The sequence below is a fragment of the Vicia villosa genome, linkage group LG2, assembly GCF_029867415.1.
Source record: "Vicia villosa cultivar HV-30 ecotype Madison, WI linkage group LG2, Vvil1.0, whole genome shotgun sequence".
NCBI lineage: Eukaryota > Viridiplantae > Streptophyta > Magnoliopsida > Fabales > Fabaceae > Vicia > Vicia villosa.
Genome location: NC_081181.1, coordinates 222,130,038 through 222,142,410, shown reverse-complemented (window position 1 = coordinate 222,142,410; position 12,373 = coordinate 222,130,038). Strand labels below are relative to the sequence as shown.

General features: G+C 34.6%; 1 long non-coding RNA gene across 1 annotated transcript; it reads right to left on the bottom strand.

Moving 5' to 3' along the window:
• Positions 1–3,881: 3,881 nt before the first annotated feature.
• On the bottom strand, positions 3,882–4,924 carry LOC131648313 (uncharacterized). Its single transcript, XR_009298104.1, has 2 exons — positions 4,707–4,924; positions 3,882–4,099 (listed from the first exon to the last, which is right to left on the bottom strand). It is a non-coding gene; the product is annotated as an uncharacterized LOC131648313 (long non-coding RNA).
• Between the last annotated feature and the right edge of the window lie 7,449 nt (positions 4,925–12,373).

Sequence of the window (12,373 nt, the reverse complement as noted above, 5' to 3'; positions counted from 1 at the left end):
TTTCGCTTTGGGTTACCCCAGTAGGCGTGGTTCTGCTGCTAGCAAGTTTCTCCGACAAGTGTGGTATCCCTCTAAGGTTTATTTCCCCAATGGATGTAATTCCCATCGGATTTCTCTCATCTCCAGCATAAGTTTATTTCATCTCCAGTAGAAGTCTCCATCTATTCGAGATTAGTCGAGTATCCCGTTACACTATGATGCGTTGAAGATCCCCAGTTTATCTGTTTTGTCAGCATATGCATGGCATTCATACATTCATACTTATATCATTCATGCACATTTGCATCTCCTAATAATCCTAAATCTATTTTGGTTGTGTTTATCACCAAGTAGTGTATTCTCTCTCTCCAATAGAGTGTCAGCCCTAAGCAGAAAAGTGTGTATCCTTTCTGAATTCCCCACTGAGTTTATCCCTCGTGGGAGTGTTTGCTTTAGCTTTCCTTTCCATTTTGGATAGGATAAATCCTTACATGATCTTATTCCTCGTGAGGAAGAGTCCTTGTTGACCGTTTCTCTCCAACTCATTCTTGGATTGATTTTTGTCTCTGATCATTTAGACCTCTCATGAAATTTGGATCAAGAGTGTATTTATTTTACACCTTTGATGAAGAGATCCCTGCATCTTCAAGTAAAAAGTCGATGTCCAGATGAAGATTCCTGTACCTTCAGTAAAAGTTGGTATCCAGATGACCAGATTCCCGTGCCTTCAGTAAAAGTTGGTATTCAGATGACAAGATCCCTGCATCTTCAAGTAAAAAGTCGATGTCCAGATGAAGATTCCTGTACCTTCAGTAAAAGTTGGTATCCAGATGACCAGATTCCTGCATCTTCAAGTAAAAAGTCGATGTCCAGATGAAGATTCCTGTACCTTCAGTGAAAGTTGGTATCCAGATGACAAGATCCCTGCATCTTCAAGTAAAAAGTCGATGTCCAGATGAAGATTCCTGTACCTTCAGTAAAAGTTGGTATCCAGATGACCAGATTCCTGCATCTTCAAGTAAAAAGTCGATGTCCAGATGAAGATTCCTGTACCTTCAGTGAAAGTTGGTATCCAGATGACAAGATCCCTGCATCTTCAAGTAAAAAGTCGATGTCCAGATGAAGATTCCTGTACCTTCAGTAAAAGTTGGTAGTTCACCTTCAGTAAACGTCGGTGATTCTTTTGTTTCTTTACCTTCAGTAAACGTTGGTAGTTCACCTTCAGTAAACGTCGGTGTATCTTTTGTTTCTCTACCTTCAGTAAACGTTGGTAGTTCACCTTCAGTAAACGTCGGTGTATCTTTTGTTTCTCTACCATCAGTAAAAGTTGGTAGTTCACCTTCAGTAAACGTCGGTGATTCTTTTGTTTTTCTCTACCTTCAGTAAAAGTCGGTAGTTCACCTTCAGTAAACGTCGGTGTATCTTTTGTTTCTCTACCTTCAGTAAACGTTGGTAGTTCACCTTCAGTAAACGTCGGTGTATCTTTTGTTTCTCTACCTTCAGTAAACGTTGGTAGTTCACCTTCAGTAAACGTCGGTGTATCTTTCATTTCTCTACCTTCAGTAAAAGTCGGTAGTTCACCTTCAGTAAACGTCGGTGTATCTTTCATTTCTCTACCTTCAGTAAACGTTGGTAGTTCACCTTCAGTAAACGTCGGTGATTCTTTTGTTTCTCTACCTTCAGTAAAAGTCGGTAGTTCACCTTCAGTAAACGTCGGTGTATCTTTCATTTCTCTACCTTCAGTAAAAGTCGGTAGTTCACCTTCAGTAAACGTCGGTGTATCTTTCATTTCTCTACCTTCAGTAAACGTTGGTAGTTCACCTTCAGTAAACGTCGGTGATTCTTTTGTTTCCCTACCTTCAGTAAAAGTCGGTAGTTCACCTTCAGTAAACGTCGGTGATTCTTTTGTTTCTCTACCTTCAGTAAACGTTGGTAGTTCACCTTCAGTAAACGTCGGTGTATCTTTCATTTCTCTACCTTCAGTAAAAGTTGGTAGTTCACCTTCAGTAAACGTCGGTGATTCTTTTGTTTCTCTACCTTCAGTAAACGTTGGTAGTTCACCTTCAGTAAACGTCGGTGTATCTTTCATTTCTCTACCTTCAGTAAAAGGGTGTAGTTCACCTTCAGTAGACGTCGGTGATTCTTTTGTTTCTCTACCTTCAGTAAACGTTGGTAGTTCACCTTCAGTAAACGTCGGTGTACCTTTCATTTCTCTACCTTCAGTAAACGTTGGTAGTTCACCTTCAGTAAACGTCGGTGTATCTTTTGTTTCTCTACCTTCAGTAAACGTTGGTAGTTCACCTTCAGTAAACGTCGGTGTATCTTTCATTTCTCTACCTTCAGTAAAAGTCGGTAGTTCACCTTCAGTAAACGTCGGTGTATCTTTCATTTCTCTACCTTCAGTAAACGTTGGTAGTTCACCTTCAGTAAACGTCGGTGATTCTTTTGTTTCTCTACCTTCAGTAAAAGTCGGTAGTTCACCTTCAGTAAACGTCGGTGTATCTTTCATTTCTCTACCTTCAGTAAAAGTCGGTAGTTCACCTTCAGTAAACGTCGGTGTATCTTTCATTTCTCTACCTTCAGTAAACGTTGGTAGTTCACCTTCAGTAAACGTCGGTGATTCTTTTGTTTCTCTACCTTCAGTAAAAGTCGGTAGTTCACCTTCAGTAAACGTCGGTGATTCTTTTGTTTCTCTACCTTCAGTAAAAGTTGGTAGTCCATCTTCAGTAAACGTCGGTGTATCTTTTGTTTCTCTACCTTCAGTAAACGTTGGTAGTTCACCTTCAGTAAACGTCGGTGTATCTTTCATTTCTCTACCTTCAGTAAAAGTCGGTAGTTCACCTTCAGTAAACGTCGGTGTATCTTTCATTTCTCTACCTTCAGTAAACGTTGGTAGTTCACCTTCAGTAAACGTCGGTGATTCTTTTGTTTCTCTACCTTCAGTAAAAGTCGGTAGTTCACCTTCAGTAAACGTCGGTGTATCTTTCATTTCTCTACCTTCAGTAAAAGTTGGTAGTCCATCTTCAGTAAACGTCGGTGTATCTTTCATTCCTCTACCTTCAGTAAAAGTTGGCAGTCCACCTTCAGTAAAAGTCGGTGCGTTCTTTATTTCTATACCAGTGAGGTATTTTCCCTTGTAGATTTATAATCTCTTCTCCAGTGGAGTTGGATTCCATTTCCTAATGGACTTGGATATCCCTTTGTTGTAATCCCTTTCATAGTTAGGTCGCTTTGCCGATATTCTCTTATGGAGTTCATTTGTCTTTTACTTTGTTCCTCTAGTGGTAGTTTGTCTCTTGTGACACCTTGTACCATTAATTTCCCTCATATGCATTCATACATATCATATGCATATTTGCGGTTCTTAGGGCCAAAAATTGTGTATTTTTGTATTTAAGTCTCTTCAATCACGTCGAGACGAAGATTTCAATCTTCATATCTCTAGATTGAAGACACTTAAATAGGGGCATCTGTCATACCCCAATTTTTGACCCATACATTTCATTCCAGCATATCATTTGCATATCATTCATTCAATAAGGCATGAGTTCAAATAATCAGCATTTTATGCAAGATTAGGGTTTGGTTCCTCCCAAGTCATCTCTTCGTCATTGAACATCCAAAGTTAGAGGATTATGGAAAAGGTTGTGCACCAAGGTGATTGATTATTGTGGAATTGAGATTGAAACATAGGATGAAAGTTTTATTGGATCCAATTTTGTGAAGAAGGAATCTTGATCCAAGGTCTCAAAGTCATGATTTATCATTGTTAGATTTAAGGCTAAGATAAGAAGATTCATTCATATGGTTCCTTGGTATATAAAATACAAAACGAGCAAAGGAATGCATTGTCAAGTTACAAGTATCAAAGTTCATCACATTGTTCATTGCTCATCAAGACATTACTCAAATTTTTAAGTTGCATTCAAAGATGTCACCAAGTAAAATTCATAGTTACAAGATATTAAAGTGTTTCATTTTTTTTTGAAGTGTTATAACAAAGGGATTACAAGAGAATTCATGCTAATTTAATCTTAGTCCTCGAAATTTCCATGCCTTAACATTCTTCAAACATCCTTCATGCTTACTCCCAAAGGCCTTGTTTCATGTTGCATAGAACCTACACAAACAAAACACAAAAACAGGCCCATTAAACTCATTTGTAGCACTAATTCAAACACAAAAATCAAAAAAATGTGGAGTGCACAAGATGACAAAAGCAGAGAAGTAGCAAGAAAATGGAAAAAACGCAAACTGTCACATGAAAGTCCACCTGCTATCTTTCCCTTCATAATTCCAAACCAAGTTTGAATTCATCCTAACCTAGAATCACGCCAAACCTACATACTATATATTCATCCACTAATTCATTGAAGAGGAGGGGGAGAAATCGGCAGCCACCACAGAAAACCCTAAATCATCACTTTCCAAAGACCAAAAATTGGTTCATTGTTCATTACCCAGAAAAATCAAACATCAGAGAAATCAAAACTAAAAAAAACTCATTCTCACCATCACTCACGCACCAAAACCTTCACAGAACCTGCAAAATCCCTCCATTTCTCATAAATCCGAACAACTCCATGATCACGACAAATACTCACAAACATACACAATCACCAAACCGCGGCACATAGCAACACGAGGTACAGAAAGATAGACGAATCAGACAAAACAAATCGAACAGATGAAGACAAAGGCAAGGAATAAGAGATTCAGAAACTTACTCGAAAATAGCCATTGAAGTTCAAGCTTGATGGATCTCTGTCGCTTTTGACTCATACTTGTTTAGCGAGAAAGAGAGAGTATCGAACTGAGAGATGAGAATGAGTAACGAGAAAGAATTAGAGAAGAGATTGAGGAGAATCGATTTGTTTTTATTGAACTTGTTGGATTTTGAATCAGGAGACCACTGAGAGAATGCAGAGAGATGAGAATAAGAACGTTGCTCTTTCTAGTAATTGGGATTAGGGTTTTAATTGAAATTGGTTTTTTTGTTGGATCCGGGTTCAAACCGACCCAGTTCAGTATACCTGTTTTTTGGCAGCCTTATTTGTTTATCTGTTTATTATGGGCCTTTACTCCCTCCGGACTTCAACACCCCACACGGCCCAACTTGCTTTCTCAAACTTTTTTTTATTTTTCTTAAAAAAAAAGCAATCAATTCTCTTAATTAAAACTAGGTCAATTAATTTTTTTTTTTCTTTTAATCAATTTGGATGGACTTTAATTAACTTAGTTAAATACTTGTTTAAATTTAATTAAATAAACTTATTTTCACAAATAATTTTCGTTTAAAATAACAATTTCTCGATCCAACGTCGAGTTTCTTTTCAAAAACCGTTTTCTTAATCATGCCGAAAGTTCGAGTGATAGGGGGTGTACACCTCTTAAATACCTTGATCTTTTGGACTAAAACGCGTTAATTAAGTTTCTTTAATCTTTCTTAATTAAATCAAAGTGATTAAGTGACAAGGGGTGCACACCTCTTGAATACCTTTGATCCTTTGAATAAACATCTTTCTTAATTAAATCAAAGTGATTAAGTGACAAGGGGTGCACACCTCTTGAATACCTTTGATCCTTTGAATAAACATCTTTCTTAATTAAATCAAAGTGATTAAGTGACAAGGGGTGCACACCTCTTGAATACCTTTGATCCTTTGAATAAACAATCTTTCTTAATTAAATCAAAGTGATTAAGTGACAAGGGGTGCACACCTCTTGAATACCTTTGATCCTTTGAATAAACATCTTTCTTAATTAAATCAAAGTGATTAAGTGACAAGGGGTGCACACCTCTTGAATACCTTTGATCCTTTGAATAAACAATCTTTCTTAATTAAATCAAAGTGATTAAGTGACAAGGGGTGCACACCTCTTGAATACCTTTGATCCTTTGAATAAACATCTTTCTTAATTAAATCAAAGTGATTAAGTGACAAGGGGTGCACACCTCTTGAATACCTTTGATCCTTTGAATAAACATCTTTCTTAATTAAATCAAAGTGATTAAGTGACAAGGGGTGCACACCTCTTGAATACCTTTGATCCTTTGAATAAACAATCTTTCTTAATTAAATCGAAGTGATCGAGTGACAAGAAGTGCACACCTCTTGAATACCTTTGATCCTTTGAACCAAACACTAAACATCCTTCATAGAATTAATCAACAAACTCGTAGTTCGTCCGAACTACGATTGCTCTGACTTTCCCATTGAACTAGGGAATACGTAGGCACAAGATACAAGCGTCTTGGCGAGCACAATAATAAAAAATCTTTTCTTTTTTCTTCATAATAATAAAAACCCTAAAAAACATTTCTTTCATTTTTTTTCTCGATTAATAAGCATAAGAACTAAAGAACGCGAACATTACGCAAACACTTATTCATAAAACTAACTAAATGGGTCCCATCGAGTACGATGGAGGTGAGGGGTGCTAATACCTTCCCCTTGCCTAACCGACTCCCGAACTCTAATTTGGTTGCGTTGACCGTCTTATTCATTTGTTTTTATTCATGGGTTTTATTCGACATTTTCCCTTTCCTATTGGAATAAATAAATATCGGTGGCGACTCTGTACTTTTTCGAGTGTGTAATACCTCGAGTAATTTTTAGCGCTACAAAAACCTATCATGATATTTTTTATAATGGATGGTCATTGAAATATTCATGTCTATCTCCATATTTCTTTTCCCAATATCTTTGGTCTATTCACTAAAATCATCATGTTTTTAGACCATATATATGAAAAGTTAGCGTTGAAGCACCCCTTTTATGCTCCATTTCCCTGAAAAGGAGCTTATATGCATGTATCTCGTCCTGTCCAATATGTGTAGTGGTCGAAATTATATTAGAATACATATATTACCTTGCTATACATTTACTTGTTTGGAGACTTATACATTATAGAATCCCATCATATTAGAATTTGATGACTAAAGGCTTAGCTGCCCTCCCTTTTAAAATCTCTTCCTTAGCTCCCCTGAATCTTCTTCCCACTTTTTTAATTCATATTTTTCATTTGTCTTTGGAATATTGTTTTTTATAATATTTTATTATTTTTACTTATTCAAATGAATTTTAATTTATTTTATCCTTTTGGTATATTTATATTGACCGATTTTCACAATAAAATGATATTTTTATATTATAAATATAAAAATATTTATATGAACAATTTATAATCTCCACTCAAAAGATAAACTAAATTGTATATTTAACTAAGTAATTCAAATTGCGTATGTGTATATTTAACTAAGTAATTCAAATTTAATTACTAATAATAAAAAAAATTAATTGCCAAATAAAATATTTAGTTTTCTATCTCTAAAATTGTTTTTAAGAATCAGTTTAGCAAATAAATTTTTTTATTTTTCCGTTTTAAAAACAGTTTTGAAAAGTTAATGGTGGTGAAGCTGCTGCAAGGAGGGTGACTGCAACAATTGGCACCGCGGCCTTTGTTGGCTGCTTCAACATAGAAGACTGAAAGTAGGAGGACAACAAACAGAGCTGTGGAAAAGTTCTTCATTTTGTGATAAATTTTTAGAAATCTTGGTTGGGTTGTTGTAATAGGGATGGTGAGGAATGAAGAGGAAAGCTTATATTTATAGAGTGATAGAGTGAGCGTACAAAGTTATAGTAAGTTTTTGCATTGAATGATGTCCCCTTTTTTATTTACAGGGGATTGCAAAGTTATAAATTTTTTACCTACATATTAAAAGCAAAAACAGTTTCACGTGATTTCAATTATACATTTCTTCTATTAAGCAATTTTCAGCTTGCAAAGTTATAAGGCATAGTAACATTATTGAGAAGTTATTATACTAGCCAGTACGTAAATGGCAAAAAGTGTCACATGATTAGTTACACAATTCTCATATTAACAAAATTTTCTTTAAGTATTATCTTATATATTTTCTTTGAGATAACTATATTGGATTTGTTCAACCTTCACAAAACCTATCATGATATTTTTTATAATGGATGGTCATTGAAATATTCATGTCTATCTCCATATTTCTTTTCCCAATATCTTTGGTCTATTCACTAAAATCATCATGTTTTTAGACCATATATATGAAAAGTTAGCGTGGAAGCACCCCTTTTATGCTTCATTTCCCTGAAAAGGAGCTTCTATGCATGTATCTCCACCTGTCCAATATGTGTAGTGGTCGAAATTATATTAGAATACATATATTACCTTGCTATACATTTACTTGTTTGGAGACTTATACATAATAGAATCCCATCATATGAGAATTTGATGACTAAAGGCTTAGCTGCCCTCCCTTTTAAAATCTCTTCCATAGCTCCCCTGAATCTTCTTCCCACTTTTTTAATTCATATTTTTCATTTATCTTTGGAATTGGTAGGCAAACTTCATAACCTTCCTTTGCAGGTCTCTAATGCTTTTCAGTTATGGAACATTTGCAGCATCGCATATGGACCTAAATTAAGATAGTGGTCAATGCTACTATGATCAATATAAAGTTATTTTATTTTCAATAAATGGGATAATAATTCTTAATTCCATGCCTATGGTTAGCTCTAAAAAGTCCTGGATCAATTTCAATTCTGCCATTTCTGGTAGTGCAACCAAGCATTCTTCTACTTCTTTCATCACTGACTTTAGATTATTAAGGCTTTCAACATTTCCATTACTCCTCATGCCCTTATTTCATATGAGATATCACTTGGATGCCTCCTCTTCCATTCAGGGTTAAATGCAAGCTTTCGTTGTTTTAATTGTCTAAAAAATTAAATGTGTATTATAGGTGAAATTTTTTGCAAATGAATTCAATGAAATTATAGTACTTATTAAATTTTTTTGAAACTAAACTTACAAAGCAGTCTTTGTTTTAGAAAAAACCAAAATGAAATATATATTAACAACCAAAACAAGTCAATCTAGTACAAGATGTGACAAAAATGACAAGAAAATATCCAAAATTACAACCTAAAATTCTGAAAAAACAACAAAAAGTAATCTACATAATAGGAGATAAACAAGATAAATGATGTAACCTCTATAATTTTTTTTTATTTTTTAATAGGCAAGTGATCTATTAAAAATAGAGTATAAGGGATACTCAACCCGAAATACAAGACGGAAAACCACTACTTCCCAAAACAAAGGAGAGAAGAGTATTCCAAGTGAAAAAATTACAACCATCTTTTAGAGCACAGCAAGAGGAGAGCCAAATCCACGATTTAAACACAATGACTGACATACAAGCATCAAAAGAAGGGGCAACCTGATTGAATATAAGATCGTTTTTCATAATCCACAAACTCCACATTGAAACTAGCCAAATGACACCTAAGACATTCCCCTTGAAAGCATGGTTACTTTTGTCAGCATGAAAGAAAAAGAGCTTAAACTCCTCCATGGTCAAAAGTACACGAGCCAAAAAGATGAGAGACTGTTTCTTCGTGCAGCTCACAAAACACACAGAGAATGTCATAATAGAAAGTGGGCTTAATAATGGTTTTAAATTGCGGTCGGCAACCGCAATTACAGCTACAATATTGTTGATGCGGTACCCTCAACATCCGCCTCGGACTGCATATACGGGGTGATTTGTAATCACATGTTCAACAACACTAGAATTTTCATCAAGCACCTTCACCCATAGTTTTCCACATATTTTCATCATAACTCAACCTTAGAGAACCCAAAAACACAATTAACAAGTGATTCGTAATGAAAAATATTAACATTGAAAATAGAAAAATTGAAAAATAAAACTCGGAGAAGAGTTAATTTCTTTTTGAGTTAACCTTAAAAAACCCAAACACCTTCTCTTTTTGAGTGGGTCTTCACCTACTCCCATCTTTTAATTTCTTTTGTTTATATTATGACTTTTATTTAAAATAAAAATAAATCCCAATTCTGAATTTTAGTGTTTTCTTTCGTAAACAAATTCTGAATTTTAGTTTTGAAAATAGAGAAATTGAAAAACACGAGAAGAGTTAATTTCCATTGATGGATGGAAATTGTATAATATATCTAAACTCTTTTTCTAACTCTGTACTGCACAACATAATAGGTATTAGGTAGAGTTTTTTTTTCTTTTTTTCTTATGTGACTCGTATATTGCATAATATAACAAAGAGTATTGTTTTTTATAATATTTTATGATTTTTACTTATGCAAATGAATTTTAATTTAATTTATCCTTTATGTATATTTATATTGACCGATTTTCACAATAAAATGATATTTTTATATTATATATATAAAAAAAATTATATGAACAAGTTATAATCTCCACTCAAAAGATAAACTAAATTGTATATTTAACTAAGTAATTCAAATTGTGTATGTGTTTATTTAACTAAGTAATTCAAATTTAATTACTAATAATAAAAAAATTAATTGCCGAATAAAATATTTAGTTTTCTATTTCTAAAACTGTTTTTAAGAATTAGTTTAGCAAATAAATTTTTTTATTTTTTGTTTTAAAAACAGTTTTGAAAAGTTATTTATCAAATAATATTTTTTCTTTGATCCCTTAATGTGAGTTTATCCTTTGAGTTTGGGGGTAATATTATTCTATTTTTGTCATAGAATGTTGTATGATGTTGCTTTTCATGTTGTTGTATTGTGAATCAACAACTTGAATGATTATAGTAGTTCTTCAGCATACTGAATTTCTGGTGGAAGATTTAAGGAAGAATAAAAAGAGTGAAGAATAATAAGACTAGAAAGATATAATATACCCAAGACAAGACATTCATATAACAACGTTTTATTTAGACGGGGGTACATTCATTCATACAAGATAATATTAATTTGCGGCAGGAGCAGTAGCGGTTGCGGCATTGGTGTTTCCGGTGGGAGGAGCAGTGGCAGCATTGGCGTTTCTGGTGGGAGGAGCATCGGCGATTCCAGCGGAGGTGAAGTGATCGGAAAAATAGCAAGTGTACTATTTTCACCGATGTAGTAATAATGGGTTTTACCCCAAGTATCGATCACGAGGATTGCGTGGGAAATACAAATTATTATATGGAGTCAATTAAACAAAATATCATAGGGGTATTTTTCTTATATTGAAATAAGATAGTTAAAATAAATAAGCTGAAAGTAGAGTTGAGCTTTTTAGTATAAATATAGAGTAATGCCAAGGTAGGTGTATGATTTTCCCTATAATGACATTGTAACAACAGATCTCTTCAACAAGTTCATGAAGTGCAACTATTTGTTCTTAAGGATGTTTTCCTAAGTCCTTAGTGAAAACCTTTTGGTTTGCAATCCTATTGCCTAAGTCCTTAGAAACACAGGTTTGTGAACCAAAGATATAAATGATCAAGACTATTCAAATAACCTTACGGTATCCCTAGTCCTAGGTGATAACCCTAAGATTTAATTGTTTAAAAACCTTAACGACCGTAGTCCTACAGATCATTAACCATAGATCAATCCTTGTTTGGCCAACAAAGAAAGCATAAAAACATTAAACAACTAAATTTCAGAACATGAATATTTGATTAAAGAAATACGTAGATCATAGTCATTACAATAAAAATCAGGGACACCCCCCTGGCATTGGGGGGTTTAGCCTCTCATAGTATTCAAGAAACGTAAATTAAAGAGTTTAGACATTACAAAGATTAATGAAAACTCTGATCTTCAATGGTGTCCACCGTTGAATCTCTTCGTCTTCCAAACCCTTGGTGAAGCTATCTCTCTCTGGGAATTCTATCGTACGAGCTAAAAAAAATCAAAAAAAGGTCCTTCTGTGATTTTACAAATTAACTTAAATAGCCTAGGTCAATTACAACCAAGTCCAATGCCAAAAATGCCCTTCTGGACAAGTGTACTTAAAAATTCCACAAATTAGAAATTCTGTCCGCGCACTCAGCACGGGCCGTGCAGGTCTGCACGGGCCGTGCAACTCCCTGACTTTGCACTTTAAATCTTCAAGCTTCAGACATTTTTGCACAGGCCGTGCCAAGCTGCACGGGCGCCCGTGCAAACTCTCTGGATTTTGTATTGGGAATGTTCTTCAACTCTGCACGGGTCGTGTGCTTCAGCATAGGCCGTGCAGCTTTCAGGGCTCGACTTTTCTTCCTTATTTTCCAATGTTCCCTCTTCATATGTCCTTCGGCCATTCACGTAATCTGCACAAATACACAGAAACTCGGAAACAAGCATCAAATACATCAACTGAAATTGAGCGATCATAAAGCATAAAAAAAACATCTCATTAATCTAAACACCACACAAAAGACGCTAAGCATAAAAATACAAAAACATAAACAAAAGACACACAAACCTAACCAAATTATCACAGAATTGATTAACTTAATACCGAGAATATGACCAAAGTTTAGTAACAATGGTGACCGATCATGAAGCTGCTGCAGGGTGGCTGGCTGCAACAATT